Source organism: Pelophylax lessonae, assembly GCF_965119305.1.
Source record: "Pelophylax lessonae genome assembly, chromosome: 10".
NCBI classification, from domain to species: domain Eukaryota; kingdom Metazoa; phylum Chordata; class Amphibia; order Anura; family Ranidae; genus Pelophylax; species Pelophylax lessonae.
The window spans coordinates 218,753,843-218,781,405 of NC_138777.1; positions in this window are offsets into that span (position 1 = coordinate 218,753,843).

Here is a 27,563-nt window from a genome sequence, read left to right on the forward strand (position 1 = left end):
TGGGAATCTTTTCCCCTTTCTTTTTCATCCCTCCATCCTTTTCCTTCCTTCCTCGCTCATCCCTCTTCCTTTCCTCCTCCCTCATCTGTCTCTTCCTTTGAATCCCCTCCCACCATTTATTTGCTTCCTCCCTCATCCCTCTCTTTCTTTCCTTTCTCTCCCCTCCCTTTTTTTCCTTCCTTCCTCACTCATCTCACTCTTCCTTTCCTCCTCCCTCATCCCTCTCTTCCTTTCATTTCTCTCCTCTTCCTTCTTTTCCTTTCTTCCTCGCTCATCCCACACTTCCTTTCCTTCTCTCTCATCCATCTCTTCCTTTCTCTTCTCCCCCCTCCCTCCTTTTCCTTCCTTCCTTCCTTCCTCACTCATCAATCTCCTCCTTTCCTCCTTCCTCATATATCTATTCCTTTCCTTTCTCTTCCCTTCCTCCTTTTCCTCTCTCCCTACTCCATCCTTCCTGCCTTCCTTCCTCCCTCGTCCCTCTTTTCCTTTCTCATCCCTCTCTTCCTTTCCTCCTCCCTCATCACTCTCTTCCTTTCCGTTCTCCCCCCTCCCTCCTTTTCCTTCCTTCCTTCCTTCCTCACTCATCAATCTCCTCCTTTCCTCCTTCCTCATATCTCTATTCCTTTCCTTTCTCTTCCCTTCCTCCTTTTCCTCTCTCCCTACTCCATCCTCCCTGCCTTCCTTCCTCCCTCGTCCCTCTTTTCCTTTCCCATCCCTCTCTTCTTTTACTCCTCCCTAATCCTTCCCTTTTGATCCACTTGTTCCATTTCTTTCCTCCCTCATCCCTCTCTTCCTTCCTTTCTCTCCCCTCCTCCCCTTTCCTTCCTCCCTCCTTCATCCCTCCCTCCTTTTCCTTCCTTCCTCCCTTATCCCTCTCTCCCATTCTCACCCCTCTCTTCCTTTCCTTTCTCTCCTTTCCCTCCTTTTCCTTCCTCGCTCATCTCTCTCTTCTTTTCCTTCTCCCTCATCCCTCTATTCCTTTCACTTCTATCCCCTACCTCCATTTCCTCCCTCACTCCCTCCCTCATACATCTCTTCCTTTCCTTTCTTTCCCCTCCCTCCTTTTCCCTCTTCCCTCCTTCATCCCTCCTTCCCTCCTTTTCCGTCCTTCCTCCCTCATCCCTCTCTTCCTTTCCTCCTTTATCATCCCTCTCTTCCTTTCCTGTCTCTCGACTCCCTCCGTTTCCTTCCTTCCTCGCTTATCCCTCTCTTCCTTTCCTCCCTCCATCATCACTCTCTTCCTTTCCTTTCTCTCCCCTCCCTCCTTTCCCTTACTCTCTCCTTCATCCCTCCCTCCTTTTCCTTACTCTCTCCTCCATCACTCCCTCCTTTTCCTTCCTTCCTCCCTCCCTCATCCCTCTATTACTTCTCACTTTTCTTGATCCCTTACTCTCTTTCTGTTTTTAAAAATATTTTACTTGCTGTCTACGTTTACCGTTAACCTCAAGAAATTGGATGCCTTGCTCTTTCTTGGTTTGCTCAAGATGAACACGATGCCCAGACTATTGTATCTTCTACAGGCACTACCTGTTAACATTTCACAGACATTTTTTCATGAAGTGTGTTCAAGATTTATTAAATTCACATGGCAGGGTAAATGTCCATGACTTTGTAGGGCGTTGCTTTAGAGGACGAAACTTAAAGTGGAAATAGGCTTCCTTGACCCTGCTCTGTACTATATGGCGTCTCATATGAACCAGGTGCTTGATTGGTGCCATCATAGTGATCTAAAACATTGGGTTGCATTTTAACAGGAGCTGGTTCGTGCCCTACTGGCTGGCCTGCCTTGGGTAGGGAAACCTCAAGCTGCCCACTTGGTTACACACTTGCTGATTGGCCCCACTCAATTATCTTCCTTATCTAGCTTTCCTTCCCTTATGACACCGATTATCGGTCATCTAGAGTTTTCGCCGGGTCTTACAGACCAGATTTTCATATTTCAGGCCCCCAAAAGTCTCTCACAGCCTCTCATTTCCTAAAAACTTCAGGTTGGGTTCCTAGTAAGAATATTCTGACTAGCCAAACACCTCTTGCACTAGATTAATGGAGAGCTATACAGCTCTTACATCGTATGAGTACTTTGCCTTAGCCTGCGCTCTTCCTCTGGAAGCTTTATTCCTTTAAGGAGCTCTGCCAGAGGGGGCTCAATTTGTGGATCCCTCTCTATTTCCTATAAAACTCTGCTGGACCTCCATGCCACTGCAGACCCACCTTTCTAAGCAAAGAGGGAGAGGGATTTGCTTGTCGCCTTCACTGAATCCCAGAAGGAGTGCAAACTTTTCTTTGCACAGAAGTCCTCCCTTTATAGTAAATACCAAGAATCCAATTATAAAATTATCACGTGCTGGTACAGAGCCCCGTTGGTTCTGGCAAAGATATTTCCTAATCGATCCAATTGTTGTTGGTGATGTGAAAATCACCTGGGCACCATTTTGCATATATTTTGGGAATGTCCCCAGCTTCAAACCTTTTGGCAACCAGTACTTTAACTGATTCACAAATTTACAGACATCTCCCTACGAGATGACCCGGCTGCACTTTTACTCAACCTTACCCCCTTATCCAGGAAACGGTATCATAAATCCCTTCTCAAACACCTCCTTAATGCCGCATGAGCCTGTATACTAAGTCAGTGGAAACAACAGTCTGTACCTACAGTTGCCCAATGAATCCCAAGAGTTAATCACATAGAACAGATGGAGGACCTGACTGCCTCTCTTCGGGACTAACAAGTGGCTCTGCTGGGACCTTTTTTGCTTCTCTGACGAATTCCTCCAATACACATAGCCCTTGCCATGCACTGGAGAGTTACAATGCTTGTCTTGCATCAATGCTCTCTGGGAAGGAACTCCCTGTTCCTCCAAGTCTCCCTCACCCCCCCCCCCCCTCTTTTTTTTCTCTCCCTCCCTATACATCCTTCTCTTTCTATTTCCTCCTTTTTTCTTTTCACCCTAGTTTTCTTTTCTTGTATACTTCTTAAATGGTATGCCCAGACCCTAGTTGGCCATCCTGCACCAGTCTTCTCCTCATGTACTGGTACCCCAACGTTTATGTCTGAGGGACCCTTCTCAAAACTTGGGTTGACGTCTACATGGTCCACTCTGGAGAGTCTCCAAACCTTGGTACCTTTGTTACATTTTTGAAGTTGCTACCTGTCTTCATATAGTCTGAGAGCCGGTTCACACTACTCCGACTTGGGACACGACTTGTGTGCCCTCAAGTCGCTCCAAGTCTCTTGTCATTACAAATTAAATGTAAATGAATGAGAGCCGTCTTAATATGCACTACTGAAGTTGCTCCGACTTCAGCAAAGGTTCCTGTACTACTTCAAGGCAACCTCTATTTGACTTGTGCACATAGACTTCAATGGGAGTCGCCTCTAAGTCGGATCCTTATCTATTTTCAAGCGACTGTGATCAGACTTTCCAGGAAGAAGAAAAAGATTAGCCAGGCATTCCCCACAGACAAAGTCGCCTATCATTTAAGTCTCTTCAAAGTAGTGCACAAGTCTCTTACAAGTCTCTTACAAGTCTCTAAACGAGTCTCTTCAAAGTCACACTAAAAAGTCACTCCTTCATGGAGCGACTTTCTGGTCGTGGTAGTGTGAACCGGCTCTTAGCCTTTTGTTGTTGCTTTAAATGTTGTTGTTTTTTAAATAGATGTGCACGGATTGAACTAAGACCCCGTTCACACTGGGGCGACCTGTCAGGCGACCTGGTCGCCTGACAGGTCGCCGTAGGTCGCCTGCCATAGAGAAGCTGCGGACCCGTTCTAATAGGAGCGACACAAGTCACTCTGACTTAGAAAAAGGGTCCAGAGCTTCTTTGGGGCGACCTGGAGCGATCTGCATTGACTTCAATGTTATGAAGTCTGTGCCGTCCACTCCGAGGTCGCGGTGCGAGCTGCGCGCCGCGACCTGTGAGGTTGCCCCGGCAAGTCGGATCGCCCCAGTGTGAACGGGGTCTAATACTACATTGTTTGGACTATATGATCTGTGAAGCTACCTTTTTATTGTATGTGTTGCATAATATTAATCAAAATAAAAAATATATATATATTTTACTAATCTGATAAATGTGAAAAGGATGTCTTGAATGCAAGATGTCTGCATGATTTTGTAGAGAAAATATTTTTTTTATGATTTGTTCTTTTTCTACATTTTACTGATTTGAAGTGTAGAATGTATTCGGTTTTTTATATCCTTCCTTCTAACTTCTCTTACCTCTCCTACTTTCGATCCTTTCCCCTTCCCTTTGTCTCCTCCCCTCTCCTTCCACCTCCTTTCCTTTCGGTTTCATCTTCTTTTTCCTTGACCTCCTCTGCTCTCATCTTCCCCCCCTTTCCTTCCCTTTCTATTCTGTTCCTCTCCTCTTCTTTCCACCTCACTCTGTCTCTGTGCCTCCCCTCATTGCTCTGCCTACTTCTGCCGCTGTCTTCCTCAGTACTCATTATTTCCTCGCCTTGGCCACTGGGCAGCCACTGATCATGTAACTCCTGCTTAGGCGCACTAAAGTTACCTTGTCTTAACACCCAACTTTATGGGCAACAAGTGTACATTACATTAGGTATGGACTGTAGGCAAAAGACATAACTTGTTAGTAGACACTATTACGTCTTTACCCAAAAACTCTACCTTCTATCACATTTTTATACATAAGGGCTGAAACACCTTTCCTGGAGAAAATGTTGCTCAATCCTCCTCCCGCCAGTCTATGTATTCATTCCATCTCTTCTGAAAGAAATCATCCACACTGTGGCCTCTAATCTTCCTCTTTGTCCCTAGTCATTTGGTCACGTGAGGTTCACCGGTGGCCTCCAGGATTAATGTCTTCAAAAAGTAAGTATTTCAGTGTTCTATTACTCTTTCTTTATTCATCCCTTTAGAGCTTTATGTTAACATTAGAGAATAGACCTGTTCTCTGCTTCCCTTAATATAAATATGTATTTTGTGTTTAATTCTATGATTTTACTTTGACCTTCCAGACTAGCAGGTTTCAAGAGTCTATGAATTAATAATTATGTTAAATCCAATGTAAATGTGACATTCCCTTGAAATATTACAATGCATTTTATTTTCACTTAATGAAATAATTATAATACAACGGAATATGAAAATCGGTAAAGGAAGAATAATGTCGTCTTGGAAGGTGGTGAGAAAACAATGTGAAATGACAAGCGCTGGAGAGGAGGTTAGCATGGGCTCATGGCTTTGACTTCCAAGTGGTGATATAAGCAGGACTATTATATTAAATGGAAGTGCAGTGTGACAAAGGGCTCCCGTATTTCCTCTGCGTGGGTCAGTGACCTTCCCATTACTACTGGAGAGCTGTCAGGTGGGACAAATGGACCCAATTCTACAACAAGTCACAACAATCGCTTAGCCACATCTTGCACCACAATGTTTAACCACTTCTGGACCGGAAGGATTTACCCCTTTAATGAACAGGCCATTTTTTTACGATTGGGCACTGCATTATTTTAACTGACAATTTTGTGGTCGTACGAGGCTGTACCCAAATAAAATAGATGTCCTTTTTTATCCACAAATAGAGCTTTCTTTTGGTGGTATTTGATCACCTCTGCAATTTTTATTTTTTTCACTATAAAAAAAAAAGTGCGACAATTGTGAAAAAAAAAACAATATTTTTCACTTTCTGCTATATAACATTCCCAATAAAAAAAAATTATTAATTAAATTATTTCATTTTAGGCCAATTTGTATTCTGCTACATATTTTTGGTAAAGAAAATCCCAATTAGTGTATATTGATTGGTTTGCCCAATTATCGCATCTACAAACTAGGGAAAGATTTATTTCATTTATATTTTTTATTTTTTACTAGTAATGGCGGAGATCAGCGATTTTTAGGGGGACTTTATGAATAGTGCCAGCGCTTAGGTGAGCAATATAAATAAATGAATTAATAAATAAATAAGCTGCAGATGATAAAAAAAGGGACACCTTTTTTGAAATGCAAGAATTGGTATGTATCAGCGCTGCTCAATAAATATGTGCAAATACAGTGCTATAAATATATGTCACAGTTACAATAAATTGCAAATAAAGTGCTATATTGTGCTATCAAATAAAGTGCTATACCGTGCTATCACAATGGATAAATCCAAATTAAATATACGGTGTAAACTTATGTCATATACTAAATAAAATGAATACATTAATTTATATTGCAAAGTGTCCAGTGCTCTTGTGGCAAAAAAATAGATCAATCCTCTTCATACAAAGTGTTCAGTGCTTGTCTTGTGACAATAAATAAATAAATAAATCTTCTTCACAAATAAGTGCTCAGTGCTTGTCTGTAGACCCAAAATTTCCAAAGTGCTGGTGCTTATTGGTGCGTCCAGGTGCTCCCCTCTCGGTCCCCTACTCACCAGGCAATCAATGGAAAGACGCCTTATACAAGTTTCACTGGTCTGGATAACAGGTTGACACCAGGTTGCAGCACCATACACCACTATCTCTTCCTAATCACGTGTTACAGCAGTCTCCAGCTGAAAGCACCCAAGAAAGATCTCCCCATGCGGGATTAATAAACAGAGAGAATCCTCATCGTGCAGTATATAAAAACGTTATTTCAAAGCTAATAAAATTGCACTTACAGCATTCAAATGAAATCAAGCGATGTAATTTCCTAGATCGGGATGCCAAACATTCCTGTGCGTTCCACCCGTATAAACCGGAAATTACGTGGTGCGTAAGGTTGAATGCTTGACGCGTTTCGCTCTGCCAATCAGAGCATTCTCAAAAGGGGGAGTGCAACATTGCGGCGGACAGATCGCACCCCTAACTGACATTTTTGACACTTTTGGGGGAACCATTGACATTACTACAGTAATCACTGCTATAAATATGCACTGTTACTGTAATAATGACACTGGCAGGGAAGGGGTTAACACCAGGGGCGATCAAAGGGTTAAATGTGTCACTAAGAAGTACTTTCTAACTGTGTGGCGGATGGATTTATGGAATGAACACAGGGACCTGTGTTCCTAAACAGGAGGATCACAGGAGGAGTTCTGTGTTCATTGCTGACAGAACAGCGGTCTGCTGTGTTTACAAAGGCAGACCGTCGTTCTGTCTTCGCGGGGAGCGATAGCGGGAGCTGCCAGCTCCCGCAGATCAGCTTTCCCTGTGGCAAATCCGGCAGCGCGCGCCCCTCCTCTCGGTCCCACGAAGCGGCGTACAGTTACGTCATTTCCCGGGACAAAACCGACCTGCCGCAGTATATGTACTGCTGGCGGTTGGCAAGTGGTTAAAGAAACCTTTCCATTCCCCGTACTTGTTGACATAGTTGTGCCTTCACAGCCTGCTCCATCATCTGTTTCAGATGCAATTTTTACATTCCCTACATGGCCCTAAGCAAGCTAAATAGCACTGATAATGACCTACATGATGAAGCCCTGTCGGTGGAGCAAAACATGTTGGGGGACATGGCTTGGATAAATCGAGCTGAGGCTGCTTTTACCTGCTAACTACTCGGGCCGGGTGAGGTGTGCGTCGGCCGGGTTATCTCTTCCTACTTTTACATCACTGATAATGATATGCAAATTTTGACACTTTGTTAAAATTCAACAGCTATTTCCATTTCTAACTTTTCCCTGTGGTCAATGATATATGCAGAGAGCAATGACACAAGACTTATAGGAAGGTCAGGGGTATATCAGATTGACAGCTGTGCTGCATCTTCTCTATGCTGTGTCAGAAGCAAGATGGCTCTGCCCAATGGTGGAATAACTGGGTCTCTTGAGAAGAATTTGAACACAGTTTTTGTTCACTGATTAAATAATGATGGATTGTAAAGTGATGTCATTCCAGTTTAGCTCATGTGCACTATATGACCATATTTGCATGTGAATACTACTCAGTTCAGGTGATTCCAGTGACGGGTACTAATAACTCTACAGCTAAAGATCCATTGTAGTCCAGTGGCTGTCAACTTATGAGTCAAAGGAGGCCTCAAATGCGGCCCCTGACATCATCAAAGGGCCACACATAATGTTCACTATATGCAGAGTTGTATAAAGTACTCAAAACCCATACTTGAGTAAAAGTACAAGTGCTCGATCAAAAAGTGAGTTGAGTAGAAGTGGAAGTGCTCAATCAAAAAGTGACTTGAGTAGAAGTACTAAAGTGTTCAACATTTTTTGCACTTAAGTATTGCAAGTAGTTTTTTTTTTTAATGTTGCTACTCAAGTACTGAAAGTAAAAGTAATAGTAGTTTTGAAAAATAAATTGCTACTCAAGTACTGAAAGTAAAAGTACAAGTACTGTGTTATGTAGTTATTAAAGAAAGAAGTCAAAAGTTTGAACATCATATTGTTTTTTATTATTTCAAATGCAGCTTTTATTTATACATTCAGTAGCTTTTATTTTCGTATGTGCTGATAATACACATGTTTTGAGCTTCATGAAACCTGCCATCTACTTTTCTGGCAGTGGTAATTTTTATAATTGTAACGAGTAACTATGCAGCACAAAAAAAATATATCGGAGTAGAAGTATTGAAATCATTGAAAAAATGTAGTGAAGTAAAAGTGGAAGTAGGAGAAAAAATTCTACTCTAGGAAAGTACAGATACCACCTTTCGGTAGTACAGTAGTGAAGTAGTTCTAATTAGTTACTATACATCTCTGACTATATATAATGCTTGAAAGGACTGCCAGGAACTGCTGACCTTATTTAGGAAATGAGAGTCAAAGAGTGGACATGGTACGTTTTGGCTGGGGATATGCTGCAGAAAACAATACAAAACTGGGTACATGTTACATGAGGCTTGTAAAAATTAATGCTATTACCTAAATCAATGTTCCCACTACAGACTGCTGAGGTCAGAGGGCCATACATCATATACCAAAGGGCCACATACAGCCCTCGAGCCTCAGGTTGGGCACCAGGGTTGTAGACAATTGTACATTTCAACCTTATGGAAGCAGTTTGGGGGAGACTCTTTTCTGTTCCAGCATGACTGTACCCCTGTGTACAAAGCCAGCTCCGAAAAGACATGGTTTGACCAGTCTGGTGTGTGGAGTAACTTGAGAGTCCTACGGAGAGCCCTGACTTCAACCTTTTTGACCATCTTTGGGATGAACTGAAAAGCCAGATGTGAGCCAGGTCTTCACATCCAATAACATCACTTGACCTCACAAATGCTCTTTTGGCAAAATAGGCAGACATACTGCAAAACCTTGTGGAAACCCTTCCTAGAATAGTCAAGGCTGTAGTGTCGCAAGGGGGTAAAGGAGCAAGATGTTACTGTTCATGGTTTTGCAATTGGAATCCCAACAACTCATATAGGTGTGATGGTCAGGTATCCACAAACGTTTGCCCATATAGTGTAGTTCCTTATAAAACTGAAATGCGCACCTAAAGCTGAACTTTGAAAACATGGAAATTCTCCCTTCTAGTGGGGCTGCACCCACACAGCAAGTGTTAAATGTTCATTTAGGTCCAGGGGGCTTTGAAGGCCCGGATCTGAAAACTCTGTTGTGTCTGGCAATGCCTCTTCTTGTTGTGCCACCTGGAATGCTGGGCAGGTCCCTGGACAATTCCTTGAATAATCCTGCCTTAAACCTTGTTTGTCTTGAACCTTGAACCCTTTGCTCCTCCCGTGAACGTCCTATTAAAGCTATGCCTTTGCACTTCCTGTTTGCCAGATTATTGTGCTCCCTCCAGACAATATCTTGCTCTTATCTCTCCTGCTGCCATCTATATCTTTGCTACCAATTGTTACCGACCCATGGCTTGTTCCTCAACTATGCTTTTGCTTGATTCCATCCTGCAACCACTTGTTACCAACCTTCAGCTTGTTTACTAACTATGCTTCTGCTTATTCCTACCTGCTATATCTGCTATTGGACCCCGGCTTGCTACCCTCCTCCTGGTGAGGTGATCCTGAGGACCGTGCCTTGATACTAGCATGCAGCAAAATCCATTTCCACCATCAGGAACCCTGGTGAATACCAGTTAGTACTTAGCCCATGTCTTCCACATTCTATACTTATCCAGCTGGTCAGTGGGAGCCTCATTACTGTTATAGCTACTGGTCTCCGAGCCTGACTCCAGATCGTGACAGGAGCATAGACAAGTAGATATGCTTACTTTGATCTTTTGGCTGCTCTGCACTGCTAGACTGGTCACCACAGTGTCATCTCCTCCAGCAGTCTAAAGTCCTGATGTCATCAACTCATTTGGGGTTCATAGACTTGCTCTAGACGTGATGACCATGAGAGACAGTCCACCATAAGGGAGTGCTGTCAGCCAGGGAAGCGGAGAATCTGGTTAGTAAAAGCTATTTTACTCTTGCCTAGAATAAATGAGCAGTAAAATCTTGCAGTACAGCCACACTGAAATGGAGAATTTTAAAGTTGAGCTTTAAATATAATTTATATAACCAATGTAGCACCCTCCTAGGTAGGTGCTAGAGAGTGAGTATAGTTTTGGCTCTGTCTGCCTATCAGAGGAGCAGCAGGAAAATTCTATATTGCTTTCTGCTTAACAGAGAGCAGGATCTGTGAGCTAGGTCTGCTCATAGTACTCAGTGTGTGATTCATCTGGTCTGGGGAGTATCCCCACTGGTCCAATAGGAAGGCATGTTGGACAGTGGAGGAAACCTGACCAATGGGTACACAGGCTTTGATACAGCCCCAGTGATTGGCACAGACTGCTGTCTCGGTGCATTGTGGGGTGTGGTATAAAGACCAGGAGCACATGTGCTCAGGGTCTTTGGCTGGTGAGCAGAGTCCCGGAAGGAGGATGGAGGCTGCCTTCTCTTCTGCAGCAGTTGGTGTTGGTCACAGGCAGTCGGCCTGGTGAGCCAGAAGGATGGAGCTGAACCCAGAGGTCCAGGAGAGCTGACTAGAGGGGTTGAGACACTGGAGAACCTGGAAAAACAGTATTGTAAGTACAGAGGATCGTGTCTAAGGGCCTGACCAGGAAGAGGGCCACCCCGGAGTAGAGTAGTTAGAGGACGGGTGCCTGCCAGCTGGTGAAGTGAAAGGGGGTGCTAGGCGAGTACCCTGAAGATAGTGTGGAACCAAGTCTTTTGTTCAGAGACATATCTACAATTCATCTAGTGGCAAGGTGAAATTAGCATCCTTGCTGCATCTTCAGATAGAAGTCCTCAGAATTGTGAATATTTCAAGTTCCGAAGTATCCCACTCTATCCCTTCTAGCATCCCTTTTTTTAATAAAATAACCCAAACCCCTAGACTGTTCATTGACTGAGCCGGAAAGTAAAGTGGTAAGTTGTGCATGCAGTTGCTAACAGTAACCCAGAGGGGACCCAAAAAGGTGAAGAATTCAGCAGTCCTCAAGAGGGCAGTGCTATACCAAGAAATAAATCATTTACATTCTCAATGGCTTTAAGTTGCATTTACGTTTTACAGGTTTTTATATAGCACCACTAATTTAATGCAGCACTTTATGCAGCAGTTTACATACTGTACATTCAAATCAGTCTCTGCCCTCAAGTAGTTACAATCTAAGGTCCTTATTTTACATACAGTACATACATACACATACTAGGGCCAATTAACCTGCCAGCACATTTGGCGTGTGGGAGGAAACCCATGCACGCACAGGGATGCAGATAGTGTCCAGACCTAGATCTGAACCAGTACTACGAGGTAGAAGTGCTAACCACTGAGCCTCATGCTGCATTTATAATGCTTCCTGCCTTCGGGTGCAGAGTTGAAGACCTTCGTATGCAAATTAGAATTTTAGACTGAGGTCACCAATCAAATATACAATGAACAAGTGTAATTAAAAGCTGCAGGTCTTGTGTAGAAACCAACAATAAATTCTTGATTGCATCAACTCTGCATCATTTGTAAATGCCAAATGTTTAAACTGAACAGGGTTAGCAGAATATATGTGTTATAATAAATACAGTGAATAGTACTGAGATTGGGATTTTCCATTGAAGAATAGGGAATCCAGATGTTCAGAGGGCTGTGATGAAAGAGACTTGACCCAGAAAAATCCAGCTGTTAAATTAGTTATTTAAATGTGACATATTTTCCTAAAAGCATTAGAAGAAAAAAACAGCAAAGGACCTGTGAATTTGTCATCCATGATTTTGTATGTGTGTCCCTTTATCATTTCTACGATGTTATGCCAACGATGGTGTAAGGAGATTAAAGAGGAAGTATTATTAAAAAGGGAAATAGTCTATCTGTTCAAGTGATTACTCATAATTTTATGGTGTTATCATTGGTCAAAATACATTAATGCCCCTTTCACACATACAGTCCGATCACATCCGCCTGTTTTTCAGGCGGGTCTGAACAGATGCCCCATGCATCCCTATGGGGCAGCGGATGTCAGCTGCTGTCATCCGATCCGATCCTGTCCGTCAAATCCGAACGGATGGAAACCCTATTTTCCATCCGTCTGGCAGATCGGATCAGATGAGAACGGACAGGCGGTCCGTTCTCATCCGATTCCTCCATAGAGGACAGCGGGGATCTGACAGCTCCGTCTCCGCACACAGAGCAGAGATGGAGCTGTCATCCGACTACCCAGCGGGGATCGGGGAACCGATCCCCCGCTGAGCAGAACGGAGTCTGTCGGTGGAACGGACAGGTGTGAAAGTACCCTTAAAGAGGTTGTAAACTCTTTTTTTTTTTTTCTTCTTCACCCTGCAAGAGAAACACATAATGAGCTAGTATGCATCGCATACTAGCTCATTATGAAATACTTACCTTAGAACGAGCCCCCACCGTGCCGCCCGCTTAGCTGGATGACGGGCGACATGTCTAGTCGCCTGTCTTCCGGGATCGCGGCATCCGGCCATCTGATTGGCAGGAGCCGCGGTGACGTCACTCCCGCGCACGCGCGCGGGAGCCAACAGTCACGGCACGGGGCTCTGAAGGAACGGCACGAGCGGCCGTTCCTTCACAGCGCATGCGCCAGTGACGTCACTGGATGCATCTAAGGTAAATATCTCCTAAACGGTATATGTTTAGGAGATATTTACAGTACCTATAGGTAAGCCTTGTCATAGGCTTACCTATAGGGAAAAGTGTCAGAGGAGGGTTTACTTCCTCTTTAAGCTGAACTCCAGGTTTGGATTTCTTTGCATAGTTACATTGGTCCAGCGTGGACCAATGTAAGTATACCTATTCCATACCTGGCTGATCCCTGTGAGAGCGGAGATTCCCTGTAGTAACCACTGTGCAAAGTGGTTGCCCTCCTGCATGATGAATTGAAGTTCAGCACAGGAGCCATTCAAAGAACTCCTTGAATTTTCCTCCATGAATGCAAAACGTTCTCTGGATGAGGATGAGGTGGGGAGGGGATGTCATGATCATCACCTCATCCAATTGAAGAACTGAAGAAAAATATAAGGCATCTTTTGAATGGCATCCGAGCCAAGCGAGTGACCCCTTGGGGAAGATTTACTAAAACTTGAGCACACTGAATCGTGTGCAGCTGTGCATATTGTAGCACTGCCCCCTTGAGGACTGCTGGATAACACACTTCCGGGTCCCCCTGGGTTACCGTTAGCATCTCTGGTATTCACAATTTAACACTTTACTTTTTGTCTCAGTCAATGATCAGTCCAGGGGTTTGTAGTTGTTTTTGGTGTTTTATTTTAAATAGGGATGGAATAAGGGAATAGTGGAATACTCCAGATTAACTATTGGCAAGATATGAGGACTGCTGTCTGATGAGGCAGCCAGGCTGCTGATTCACCCTGCCACTAGGTGCATTTGGATTAAGTCTCTATCCAGAAGGCTTGATGAACTAATTCTCTTCAGGATACTCTCCTAGTATCCCATTTCACTTGACACACTGACACCCGTCCTATGACTATCCTATTCTGGGGTGGCCCCCCCTTAGGTCAGGCCCCTTGACACGATCCCCTGTACTCACTATCCTGTTTTTCAAGGGTCTCCAGTGTCTCTCCCCCTCTAGTAAGTTCTCCTGGACCTCTGGGTTCAGTTTCATTCCTTTGATCCCCAGGCCGACCGTCTGCGACCACGTGCCACCACTACAGAGGAGGAGGCAGCCACCACCCTCCCTCCAGGACTCTGCTCACCAGCCAAAGACCCTGCAGCACATGTGCTCCTGGCTTTTATACGGTATCCCACAATGCACAGAGACAGCTGGTCTCTGCCAATCACCGGGACTGTACCAAAGTCTGTGCACTCATTGGTCAGGTTTCCTCCCACTGTCCAACATGCCTCCCTATTGGACCAGTGTGAAACACTCTCTAGACACAATGAATCACATACTGAGCACACTGAACAGACCTGAATCACAGATCCTGCCTCTGGTAGGCAGAAAGCAATATAGATTTGCCTGCTGCTCCTCTGATAGGCAGACAAAGCCAAAAATGTTACTCTCTCACTACCACCTACCTAGGAGGGTGCTACAATAGTAAATAATCAGCTTGTTCAATAAACCGAGGACAAAAAAAAAAATAGAAGCTGATTGGTTACTATGCACAGCTGCACCAGATTTTGTGTGCACCAATTTAAAGGATAAGTTCACATTAAAAATGAATAAATAAATAAATGCACATTTTTTTTTGCAGGTAAAAATATTTGCATTTATCTTTTATTTTTTTTTGGAGCCTGTAAATGTTTCCTGTAGATCCTTCTGTGTATCTGTGTGCCTGTACATCCCATACGGGCACACACACGGCACTGGGTAGTTCATTGAGAACTACAAGCTGCCAGCTGCAAAGGATATCAGACGGGACGGCCAGCGGCTGCAATATTAGCATGTAACATGTTCCCAAATGTGAACTTATCCTTTAAGTAAATCTTCTCCCTTGTGTTCACTATGAAGCAGGGCAGCCACTTGGCACAGGACCTAGAAGACAGCGAGGATCGCTGTAGTAGCAGCGGCTACTACAGTGATTCTCTGTTTCCACAGGGATCAGCTAGCTATGATATATGCATAGTTACATTGGTCCAAGCTGAACCAATAAAACGAAGCAAAAATAACCACACCTGGAAATCAGCTTTAAAATAAATAGAAGGCATTGAAGAGATTCTCCAGTTCCACTTACTTCTTGTGTTTCAAACCTAAAACCTGTACCCTTGACCCCTCCATTGTTGTTCTGCAGAGGTGTTCCACTCCAGATCTACTCTGATTGGCTCTTTTACTAGCCTATTACTGCTCATTGATAAAGAGGAGGAAATAATAGAAGACATTCTAAGCCTGTTAATCTGCAGGTTGGGCCAGTTATTTATTCTACTGGGAAAAAAATGTAATTGTCCTGGCAGAATTAGAGATTAGGGTAAGTAGTAGTACAAAATGTTTAGTAGTTCAAACTTCAAACTCAAATGGGACCTTGATTAAAAACAGGGATTGCCTATATGTGACATCACTTTCCTTATAAAGCTGGACTATACACTATGTCCTATCCTGGATTTCGCTAAGGTATTCCACACTGTTCCCCACAAACGCTTAATATACAAGCTAAGGTCTACAGGCATCGACCTCAAGGTTTGTTCTTGGATAGAAAACTGGTTACATAGGCATGTCCAAAGGTTAGTGATAAATAACGCGTACTCAGACTGGTCTAGAGTGGTAAGTGGGGTCCCCCATGGCTCAGTCCTGGGACCAATTTTGTTTAATTTATTCATCAATAACATAGAGGACGAAATCAGTAGCTCAATCTCAGTTTTTGCGGATGACACAAAGATATGTAGGGCAATAACTTCTCATCAAGATATAGAAATCTTACAGAATGACAAATTACAAACAAATTAACAGAGTGGGCAACTACATGGTAAATGAGATTTAATGTAGAGAAGATTACGCTATGACACTTGGGGCAAAAAAAATAAGCGCAAATTATGCTCTAGGGGGGGAACCTGTGGGGGAATCCAGAATGGACAAGGATTTGGGGGTTCTAGTGGAAGATAGACTAAGTAGTAGCATGCAATGTCAAGCTGCAGCTGCCAAAGCCGGCAGAATATTAGCATGCATAAGGAAGGGGATGTATTCCAGAGATAAAAGTATAATCCTGCCACTTTATAAAAACCTGGTTCGGCCACATTCTGTCCAGTTCTGGTCGCCAATCCTCAGAAAAGATGGGCGGGAACTGGAAAGAGTCCAAAGAAGGGCAACTAAACTAATTAGGGGATTGGAGGACCTTAATTATGAGGAGCGATTGCAAGCACTTAATTTATTTTCCTTGGTGAGGAGACGCCTGAGAGGGGACATGATAGCGATTTACAAATACATCAATGGCAATCCTAGCATAGGTAGAAAACTATATGGTCCCAAGGAGTGCAAGAAGACACGTGGCCACACAATGAGATTAGAGAAGAGGCGGTTTAACCTTAGCTGCATAAGTGGTTCCTCACTGTAACGGCGGTGAGAATGTGGAACTCTCTTCCAAAATTGGTGGTAGCTGCGGGGAGTATGGCTACTTTTAAAAGACTCTTGGACGTGCATCTCACAGATCACAACATTCACTTTTAAAAGTCTGCTGAAGCCTGCTAGCAGCTTGCTTAAAGTGTTTTGTTTTTATTTTTTTGGCCATCAATATTTTTTCCAGGGCAGGCTGCTTCTGCTTAGTAGACCCCAGATGGGAAACCAGTTGGTTTTTGAGGGCGAGCTTTGCCAAGCACCAGTAGTCTTTGAGTTGCTGGCTGCTTTGATAAACCAGCTGATTGGCAGAAGTACTCAGCACATCACTCATGCCAGCCTAGCCCAATGGTTATGCTTCCTATTTGAAAATGGAAGGTCTTATATCCTAATTCGGACTGTCCTACGTGCATGCTCCCTTATGGCTGTGTCTGCCTTACTCCTGTGTTTGACATCTTGGTACACATGCCCTAAACAAGGCACCCATTGTGGCTCTCAAGCTCCACCTGAAGGGAAAATCCATAAACAGCGGTAGAACATGCATACTCCAAGTAGGCAAGAGAAGCTGAACCCAAGACCTCAGTACTGCAAGGCAGCAATAGCTTTCAAGCACTGTACCGCTTTAAAATATAGCTGCAGTAGCTCACTCATGATAACCTATGTAGGACAATTAAAATAGCTCTAACCGCAATGACTTTCTGTCTTTTTTATCCCAGATCTAATTTCTATCTAGGTGAGCCAGTTCTCCCGCAGATAGCGAGAATAAATCCAAGTATTATTTAATTATGCTTTTAACAATAAAGGCCACTTTAATCTGCAACCTTTTGGAAGCCCTTGCCTTGTAGTCATTTATTCAAACAATGAAAAAGTCAAGAGATATTTATACTGGAGAGAGTTATGAAAAAATGGAGGATCTATCCGGAGCATTAACTTATGCTGTAACTGGTCCTCAGCAAGCTGCGACCTCCACTTTCATTAGAATGGATATTATTTAAAGCATTGTCATCCGCCTCGGAGGAGCGCTGTATATCCAGAGGGAAAGGTGAGTTTATTCTTGTTTCTTTGGAGAAAGATCTGTACCCTCGGATAATTCTTTCCATGCAGGTCCTTAAATGTCACAGCACGGATAGAAAAACGCAAGGCTCATAGAAGGTCGAGGACAGTAAATTCTTGTGTATATTAAAGCTTCAGAAAGGAATAGCTTTGTCCTTCCTACTTTAGCTACCTGAGTCATATATTGATTTTCTTTTTCAAACAGAAAAACTTTATTCAGTTGTGATCCAAGGAAGTATTTGTACATGGGGGCATACATGAGAGGTTAGTTAGTTCAATGAGGTGCCCATGCATGTTAGCTCATAGGAAATATGAAGGGTTATAAGAAATAGGTGTCTTTATTCCTAGATGTTAGCCAATGGATGCTATCATTTTTAGGTCATAGCCAATGGGTGTCCTAATTTTTAGGTCATAGCCAATTGATGCCTTCTTTTTTAGGTCATAGTTAATGGGTGCCTTTATTTTTTTAGGTTATTGCCAATGGGTGTCTTTAATCTTAGGTTGTGGCCAATGAGTGTCCTTATTCTTAGGTCATGGCCAATGGTTGACCTCATTCTTTGCCTTCATGTGTTGGTCAAAGCCAATGGGTGTCTTTATTCTTAGGTCTTAGTCAATGAGTGCCATCATTCTTAAGTTGTTGTTGATGATACCTTTATTTTTAGATTATAGCCAATGGGTGTCTTTATTTTTAGGTCATAACTAATGGGTACCTTTATTTTTAGGTTATAGCCAACGAGTGTCTTTATTCTTAGGTCATAGCCAATGGGTGAGTTTATTCTTAGGTCATGGCCAGTGGTTGACCACATTCTTTGCTTTCATTCCTTGGTCATAGCCAATGGGTGGCTTTATTCTTAGGATTTAGCCAATAAGTGCTATCATTATTAGGTTATTGTCAATGGTGCAATTTTTTTTTTTAAGATGATAGCCAATGGGTGTCTTTTTTCTTGGGTCATAGCCAATAAGTGCCATTATTTTTAGGTTCTAGCCAATAAATGTCTTTATTCTTAGGTCATAGCCAAAGAGTGGCTTTATTCTTAGGTCATGGCCAATGGTTGACCTCATTCTTTGCCTTCGTTCTTTGGTCTTTATTGTTGGGCCTTAGCCAATGGGTGCCTTTAGGTTATAGCCAATGAGTATCTTTATTCTTATGTCATAGCCAATGGGTGACTTTATTCCTAGATAATGGCCAATGGTTAACCTCATTCTTTGCCTTCATTCTTTGGCCATAACCAATGAGTGTCTTTATGCTTAGGTTTTAGCCAATAGGTGCTATCATTCTTCGGTCATAGTCAATTGTACCTTTTTTTTTTTTAGACTATAGTCAAAAAGGTGTCTTTATTCTTTGGTCATAGCTAATAGTGGACTTTATTTTTAGGTCATGGCCAATAGTTGACCTGATTCTTTGCCTTCATTCTTTGATCAAAGCCAATGGGTATCTTCATTCTCAGGTCTTAGTCAATGAGTGCCATCATTCTTAGGTCATAGTCAATGGTGCCTTTATTTTTATATTATAGCCAATGGTTGTCTTTATTCTTAGGACTAAGCCCATTGGGTGCTATCTATCTTAGGTCATAGTCAATGGTGTCTATATTGTTAGAATATAGCCAAAGGGGGCTATCATTCTTGGGTCATAGGCAATGGTGCCTTTATTTTTAGATTATAGCCAAATAATCTTAGGTCTTAGATTAGGTCAGGCTTAGATTAGGTTCTTAGGTCTTAGCCAATGGGTGCCATCTATCTTGGGTCATAGTCAATGATGCCTTTATTTTTAGACTATAGTCAAATGGGTGTCTTATTTTCAGGTCATAGCCAATGGGTGCCTTTATTTTTAGCTTATAGCCAATAAGTGTCTTCTTAGGTCTTGGTCAATAGTTGATCTCATTCTTTGTCTTCATTCTTTGGTCATAGCCAATTGGGTGTCTTTATTCCTAGGTCATAGCCAATAGGTGCCTTTATTTTTAGGTTATAGCCAATGAGTGTCTTCTTAGGTCTTGGTCAATAGTTGATCTCATTCTTTGTCTTCATTCTTTGGTCATAGCCAATTGTTACATAGTTACATAGTTACATAGTAGGTGAGGTTGAATAAAGACAATAGTCCATCCAGTTCAACCTGTGTAGGCATGTGTGGCTGTAATCATCTCCCATACCCCTGAATGTTCTGATCCTTGAGATGTAAGTCTAAGAGTCTTTTGAAAGCCACCATACTACCCGCAGAAACCACCTCTTGTGGTAGAGAATTCCACAATCTTGTTGCCCTAACAGTAAAGAACCCCCCGCGTTGCCTGAGGTTAAAACGCTTCTCCTCTAATCGCATTGTATGCCCTCGAGTCCTCATGCAATCCCTTCGAATGAACAGCTTTTTTTCTAAGCTGGGATCCCCATTAAGATATTTATAAATTGCTATCATGTCCCCCCTCAGACGTCTCTTCTCCAGGGAGAATAAATCGAGCGATTGTAGACGCTCTTCATAGTCAAGGTCCTCCAATCCCCTAATTAGTTTAGTTGCCCTTCTCTGGACTCTCTCCAGCTCCAACACATCCCTCCTGAGGACTGGCGACCAGAACTGGACGGAATACTCCAGATGCGGTCGGACCAGAGTTTTATAAAGTGGAAGGATTATAGTCTTATCTCTGGAATGCATCCCTTTCTTTATGCATGCTAATATTCTGTTGGCTTTGGAAGCTGCCGCTTGACATTGCATGCTGTTTCCTAATCTATCATCAACCAATACTCCCAGATCCTTCTCCATTTTTGATTCCCCCAAGGGCTCCCCTCCTAACGTGTATTGTGATTTTATGTTTTTAGTCCCCAAGTGCAAAACCTTACACTTCTCCACGTTAAACCTCATTTGCCATGTCGTTGCCCACTCTGTTATTTTGTCCAGGTCATTCTGCAGGATATCTGCTTCATGTTGTGAAGTTATTGCCCTGCCCAATTTTGTGTCATCTGCAAAAACTGATATCGAACTACTGATCCCGACCTCAATGTTGTTTATGAATAAATTGAACAAGGTTGGTCCCAGGACTGAGCCTTGGGGGACCCCGCTTACCACCTCAGACCAGTCTGAGTATGCGCTGTTTATTACTACCCTTTGGACCCGCCTTTTTAGCCAGTTCCGTATCCAAGAGCAAACCCTGCTATCGATACCTGCAGACCTTATTTTATAAATTAAGCGCTTGTGGGGAACTGTATCAAACGCCTTAGCGAAATCCAAGTACACCACATCCACTGGTCTCCCCCTATCTAGCTCACAGCTCACCTCCTCGTAGAATGTAAGGAGATTGGTTTGACAAGAACGCCCATTTGTAAACCCGTGCTGATTACTGCTGATGATGTTGTTGTCCTTAGCAAACTCTACAATATAGTCCCTTATCATCCCCTCCAGAAGTTTACATACTACTGATGTCAAACTGACAGGCCTATAATTTCCCGGGATATGCCTCTGGCCCTTTTTGAATATTGGAATCACGTTAGCTTTCTTCCAATCCCCTGGTACATCTCCTGTCCTAATACTGTCAGCAAAGATCAGGAACAGTGGTCTCGATATAACTTTACTGAGTTCCTTGAGTACTCTCGGATGTATGCCATCCGGTCCTGGTGATTTGTTTGTGTTAAGTTTATCCAGCCTTTCCCTGATTTCCCACTCTGTTAGCCATGGTGGCAAGTCCTGTTTATTACTACTAACCATACAGTCATGGTCAGTGTACCCCTCCTTTTCCTGTGTAAAGACTGACGAGAAAAAAGCATTTAGCAAGGTTGCTTTTTCAGTGTCCTCTGTAACCATCCTCCCATCACTGTTAATTATGTGTGCAATATGCTCTGCCTTAGTTTTTTTGCTGTTGATATATTTAAAGAATTTCTTTGGGTTTTTTTTACTATCCTCCGCTATTTGTCTCTCAAAGTTGATTTTAGCCATCTTGATTTCTTGTTTACTTTTCTTATTTGCCTCCTTGTATTGCTCGAAAGCCGATACTGTGCCCTCTGATTTATACTTCTTGAAGGCCAATTTTTTCCCCCTAATAAGTTTTATGACGCTACAGTTTAGCCAGCCAGGTTTGGCTTTGTCTCTTCTAAATTTATTTCCCATAGGAATGCACTGCAAGATGCCTTTGCCTAATATGTTCCTAAAGCATTCCCATTTTTCCTCTGTGGTCAGGGATCCCAGGGTTTGGTCCCAGTTTACCTTTTCCATCATTGAGTACAATTTTGGAAAGTTTGCCCTTCTGAAGTTTAGGGTTCTTATGTTCCCCACTTGTCTTGTTATGTTGTTATTTACACTAAATGTGATCATCCTGTGATCGCTAGAGCCCAGGTTATCCTGGACTCCTACCTCCGAGATTATGTCTGGGTCATTAGTGAGCAATAGATCCAGGACTGCGTTTTCTCTGGTTTGGGTTTGGGTGTCTTTATTCTTAGATCATGGCCAATGGTTGACCTCATTTGTTGCCTTCATTCATTAGTCATAGCCAATGGGTGTCTTGATGTTTGGGAAATGGATTAAGATTAGAAAAAAAAAAAAAAAAACAACAGTAGTTGTTAGCAGCTCTTGAATCTATAGAATATTGTACAAGGCAAGTCAGGAGGCTGGGACCTGGTTGCGCTTGCAGTAAGCCTAAGGGTGCTGAGGCAATAGCAGTAGCAAATATAAGGCAGACACAGGAAAACTGATGCATTAAAAGTAACACTAAAAACACAATATTAAGTGTATTTTTAATTCAAGCAGGTAAATTAATTTGACTTGGTATTGTCCTCTTGCAGCCCATGCACAGCAGAGCTCAGAGTCAGTGAGAGAGAATCAGCATACAAAGTCAATCAGTTGCGCTGTAGTGTTTGTGTGCTAACAAGGGATATTCTGATAGGAAGAAAGAGCATAGTAAAAAAAAAAAAAACCTGGGCTAGTATAATCAGGTCTCCTGCCCTGGCAGCTTTGTGGCAGAGCTGTGTTAATCTCAGGGCTGGGTGGACAGAAGCACAAATCCTTTGGCAGGTAAACCATCTCTCTTGTATGTATTTCATCTGTGTATTTAGCTGTTTGTCTGAAGTTCAGCTTTAAGGATTTTTCTGCTGCAATAAAAAGAAAAAAACAAATTCAACTGTGTTCTTCTTTTATGATATATCCATCAATTCAATTGCTTGGGGGGAAAGTGTGTTTTGTGTTTGGTCCTATAACATTACCTGGATGTAAACCAAATTAGCAGAATCCGTGCTATTAACTTTTAATACATTTTTAATGTCCTGCTGGTGTTTCCAATATTTGGCTGTCACAATTAAAATGATGAGTATTTTTTATTCATTGTATTTTTCATTTTATATATAGTCGTATAACATTTCCTTGCTATCAAACTCTAGAAATTGTAATAGATTTATACAATATATATATATATATATATATATATATATATATATATATATATATATAAATAAAGAGAGAGAGATTTATATATATACACTACTCAAAACAATGAAGGGAACACTTAGAAAACACACCAGATATCAATGGGGAACATATCATGCTGGGTATCTATACTGGTATGGACTGGGTAATGTGTTAGGATCTATACTGGTATGGACTGGGTAATGTGTTAGGATCTATACTGGTATAGACTGGGTAATGTGTTAGGATCTATACTGGTATGGACTGGGTAATGTGCTAGGAACCAAAGAATGCCACATCGTTTGATGGAAATGAAAATTATCACCCTACAGAGGGCTGAATTCAAAGACACCCCGAAAATCAAAGTGGAAAAATTATGCATCAGGCTAGTCCATTTTGCTCAAATTTAATTGCAGCAACTCAAAATGGTACTCAGTAGTTTGTATGGCCCCCACGTGCTTGTATGCATGCCTGACAATGCTGGAGTATGCTCCTAATGAGACGTTGGATGGTGTTCTGGGGTATTTCCTCGCAGATCTGGACCAGGGCTTCACTGAGCTCCTGAACAGACTGAGGTGCAACCTGGCGGCATCGGATGGACCGAAACATAATGTCCCAGAGGTGTTCTATTGGATTTAGGTCAAACGAGCGTGGGGGTCATTCAATGGTATCAATTCCTTCATCCTCCAGGAACTGGCTGCATACTCTCGCCACATGAGGCCGGGCATTGCCGTGGACCAGGAGGAACCCAGGACCCCCTGCACCAGCGTAGGGTCTGACAATGAGTCCAAGGATTTCATCCCAATACGTAATGACAGTCAGGGTGCCATTGTCTAGACTGTAGAGGTCTGTTCATCCCTCCATGGATATGTCTCCCCAGACCATCACTGACCCACCACCGAACCGGTCATGCTGAATGATGATACAGGCATCATAAAATTTTCCATGGCTTCTCCAGACCCTTTCACCTCTGTCACATGTGCTCAGGGTGAACCTGCTCCCATCTGTGAAAAGCACAGGGTGCCAGTGGCTGACCTGACAATTCTCGTGTGAGCACAGGGCCCACTAGAGGATGTCGGGGCCCTCAGGCAACTCTCATGAAGTCTGTTTCTGATTGTTTGGTCAGAGATATTCACACCAGTGGCCTGCTGGAGGTCATTTTTTAGGGCTCTGGCAGTGCTCATCCTGTTCCTCTTATTCTTTCCACTACTCTTTATTGCATAATAACATTTAACAGTAAGATTCCTCAAAAATCTTTTTAAATCTATAAAGAGTTCAAACAAATTAGGGGGATTTTCAGGGGCGAAATTGAGACACTTTCTCAATAAATCAAGTTCTGTTTCCAAGTAAACTGATTGTGAAAGGTTATATATCTTAATTGTGGAATGTGTGGTTATTTCCTTCTTGCTTTTTTTATGTTTCTTGCCTCCCCTTCTCCCCCGTCTCATTGGCTTCCCCTTTTCCTTGTGATTTGGGGTACAGCTTTTAAGAAAGGCGCTTTCATCAATGCGGTTTTGGGGGCTTCCCGCAGGTCCCTTCGCAAAAAAAGGCATGGGGCTTGGGTGACACGTGCATCGGTAGGATCTGATACAACCTTATTCCTTCTTCTTCAGTGCTGCAGGACTAACCTCCCCTAAAGTATTGGAGGGGCATGATTAATTCTCTATGTTCCCCAATGAGAATGGAAGTGTCTCCTGGTGTTTAGAACCCATCTGGGGAGGTGGAACTACTTCCACCACAACTGACCCTGGGGTAGCCTTCTTGTGCCTGATTCTGGATATTTCCATTCCTCTTAAAAATCTGTGGGTTCTCCTCCTGTCTATTAGGAGGTCTGCCCTGAGTTCTAGACCCCTGTCCACTTTTCTTTTCTCAACCATCTTTATCCGAAGTTATATTTCTTTTTGAGTCTTACCCCTCTGACCAGGATTCCTAGATGTGATATTTTGTGTGTTTCTTGAATTATTCAGATTTTTTGTGCCATTTAATCTGGTATCATTTTTCGGGAAACCCTGTTCTACGGTAGAGGGTACTGATCTTATTCCGTTTCTCTTCCAATTAAATTTACGACCCTGTTCATAATCCTGTTTACCCCTTTCAAAATTAGTAGATTTTCTGCTAATCAACTCATTTCATATTCTACCATCTGTTCATTTACCATGGTGTCCAATGTGTTAAAGGATGCCATATCGGTAAACGCAGCAAGCTCATCTTGGATATTTGCAATATCTGCCCTAATGTGGACTAGATTTCTTTCTATTTGTGTTATGATTAGTTGAAACTAACATTTTTTGTACTTGCGCATCTTCTCAATCCATTCCTTCCTAAGATCTTCTTTAAGAAAATCACGGAACTTTATTATTGTTATTATACAGGATTATTATGGCGCTAACGGTTTGCCCATCGCTTTTCAACATGACGGCAGACAATACAGTTACAATACAATTTAATACAGAAGGAATCAGAGGGCCCTGCTCGTTAGAGTTTATAATCTAGAAGGAAGAGTCAAGTGAAACAAAAGGTAATAACAGTGGGGGATGAGCTGATGAAGAAAATGAAGATACAGTTGTTGGGTGTAGGTAGGATAGGCTTCTCTGAAGAGGAGGGTTTTTCAGGGATCGTCTAAAAGCTAATAGAGTAGGAGATAATCTGACAGATTGGGGTACGGAGTTCCATAGAATTGGAGAGCTTCTGGAAAAGTCCTGGAGATGAGGTGATGAGGGAGCTAGAGAGCAGCACAGGAGCCCTCCAGGTATTCTTTAAACCTCTAGGTACTTTTGTAAAATTGTTATGTCCCACCATTGGGTCATCTCTTTCTCTAGTAGGTGTTTCAACCTATAAAAAGCTGATACCATCCTGTCTTCCCAGCATGTCAAGGTCCATGGCCTTGTTTCATTTGTCTGGCTTTCATATGAGTCAATGCTATTTAAAAAAAAACGTTTGCCAAAGAAGTCCTTCTGAGTTGTCTCTCTTCTATTGATAATATCATCTTGTCTTGTGATCTATCATGTGATCTTAATGTAACCTTCAAGGCTTCCACACTCAGCTGCTGGATCACTCACTTTTGTGGATGCCGCTGACTATCAGTAAACAAACATCACCCCCCTTAATACACACCTCTTATCTTTGCTTCCTGTGGGGCGGGGCTGATCGTTGAGGGCGGTACAGATTGACTATATATATCCCTATTTAAAGGGTGGGACAGTAGTACTTTTGACTATGAGGAAGAGGGTTCTCCCTCGAAACGCATCAGCCAGGCATACATGGACGCCATCAGGTCTCCTTGCATCATTGGTGCATCCCAGCAGTCTTGGAGGCAATAGGTTCCACTTTTTTTTATATCCGTGTATACATCATGCGTTTGTGAGTATAATGTACGCTGTTCTTCTAATTGTTAATACATTTTTTTTTAGCGGTAATGCACTAGGTCGGCGTGCCCTTCTCTTGTTGTTGTTGAGTTTGCTGGCCAATCAAGTACAGTGATTCCATGATTGTGTGACCAGATATTGGTACTTTTGGAAGTGCGGGCAGGTGCCAAGTCCTGCTGGAAAATGAATCTCCATAAAGCTGTCCAGCAGAGAGAAGCATGAAGTGCTCTAAAATTTCCTGGTAGGGGGCTGCACTGACTTTGGACTTCATAAAACACAGTGGACCAACACCAGCAGATGACATGGCTCCCCAAATGATCCCTGAGACTGTGGAAACCTTAAACTGGACCTCATGCAACTTGGATTCTGTGCCTGTCTACTCTTCCTCCAGACTCCGGGACCTTCATTTCCAAATGAAATGCAAAATTTACTTTCATCCGAAAAAAAGACTTTAAAAATAAACAAGGAAGCTGGCGCTCTGAAGCACTGGGAAACAGCTAGTGTGCAAGCAAAATCATGAAATGAATAAAAACAGAAAACAATATATAACACAGATACCTATATAGCAATAGGCTGGGGTGAAGTCCATGTAATGAGGAAATGAGATGAAGGTCTGCACGAAGGGCCAGCTCTGCTGCACAGGAAGTCAATCTGTCAAAAGGATGAAGCAAAAAAACAAGCGGAGCGCCTCTAAGTGCAATACGTTTAATGAAAGTAAAACATACAACAGGTGGTAACTCACTAGATGTGGATGAAGTAAAGGCACAAAAACAAACGTCCTGGGGTCAAGCTGTCCATGTAGCTACTGCCGAGAGGAAGGATGTTGAGAGGATCTGATCCGGTAGATGAAGCAGCGGGGAGATGCCGGCTCTGTCTTCCCCGGGACCGGACTCTCAAGGCAGGCGGGGACTCAGCTTCAGCCGTAGGACATAAGCACGGTCAGGGGTGCACACGACGCGTTTCAGAGCGTGCGCCAAGCTCGTGGAGAGCGTGCGCGCTCCTTTTCAAGTGTTGAAAAAAGAGCGCGCACGCTCTCCACGAGCTTGGCGCACGCTCTGAAACGCGTCGTGTGCACCCCTGACCGTGCTTACGTCCTACGGCTGAAGCTGAGTCCCCGCCTGCCTTGAGAGTCCGGTCCCGGGGAAGACAGAGCCAGCATCTCCCCGCTGCTTCATCTACCGGATCAGATCCTCTCAACATCCTTCCTCTCGGCAGTAGCTACATGGACAGCTTGACCCCAGGACGTTTGTTTTTGTGCCTTTACTTCATCCACATCTAGTGAGTTACCACCTGTTGTATGTTTTACTTCCATTAAACGTATTGCACTTAGAGGCGCTCCGCTTGTTTTTTTGCTTCATGTTTTTTTGAAAAAAAGACTTTGGATTACCCGAGCAAGAGTCCAGTCCTTTTTCTCCTTAGCTTAG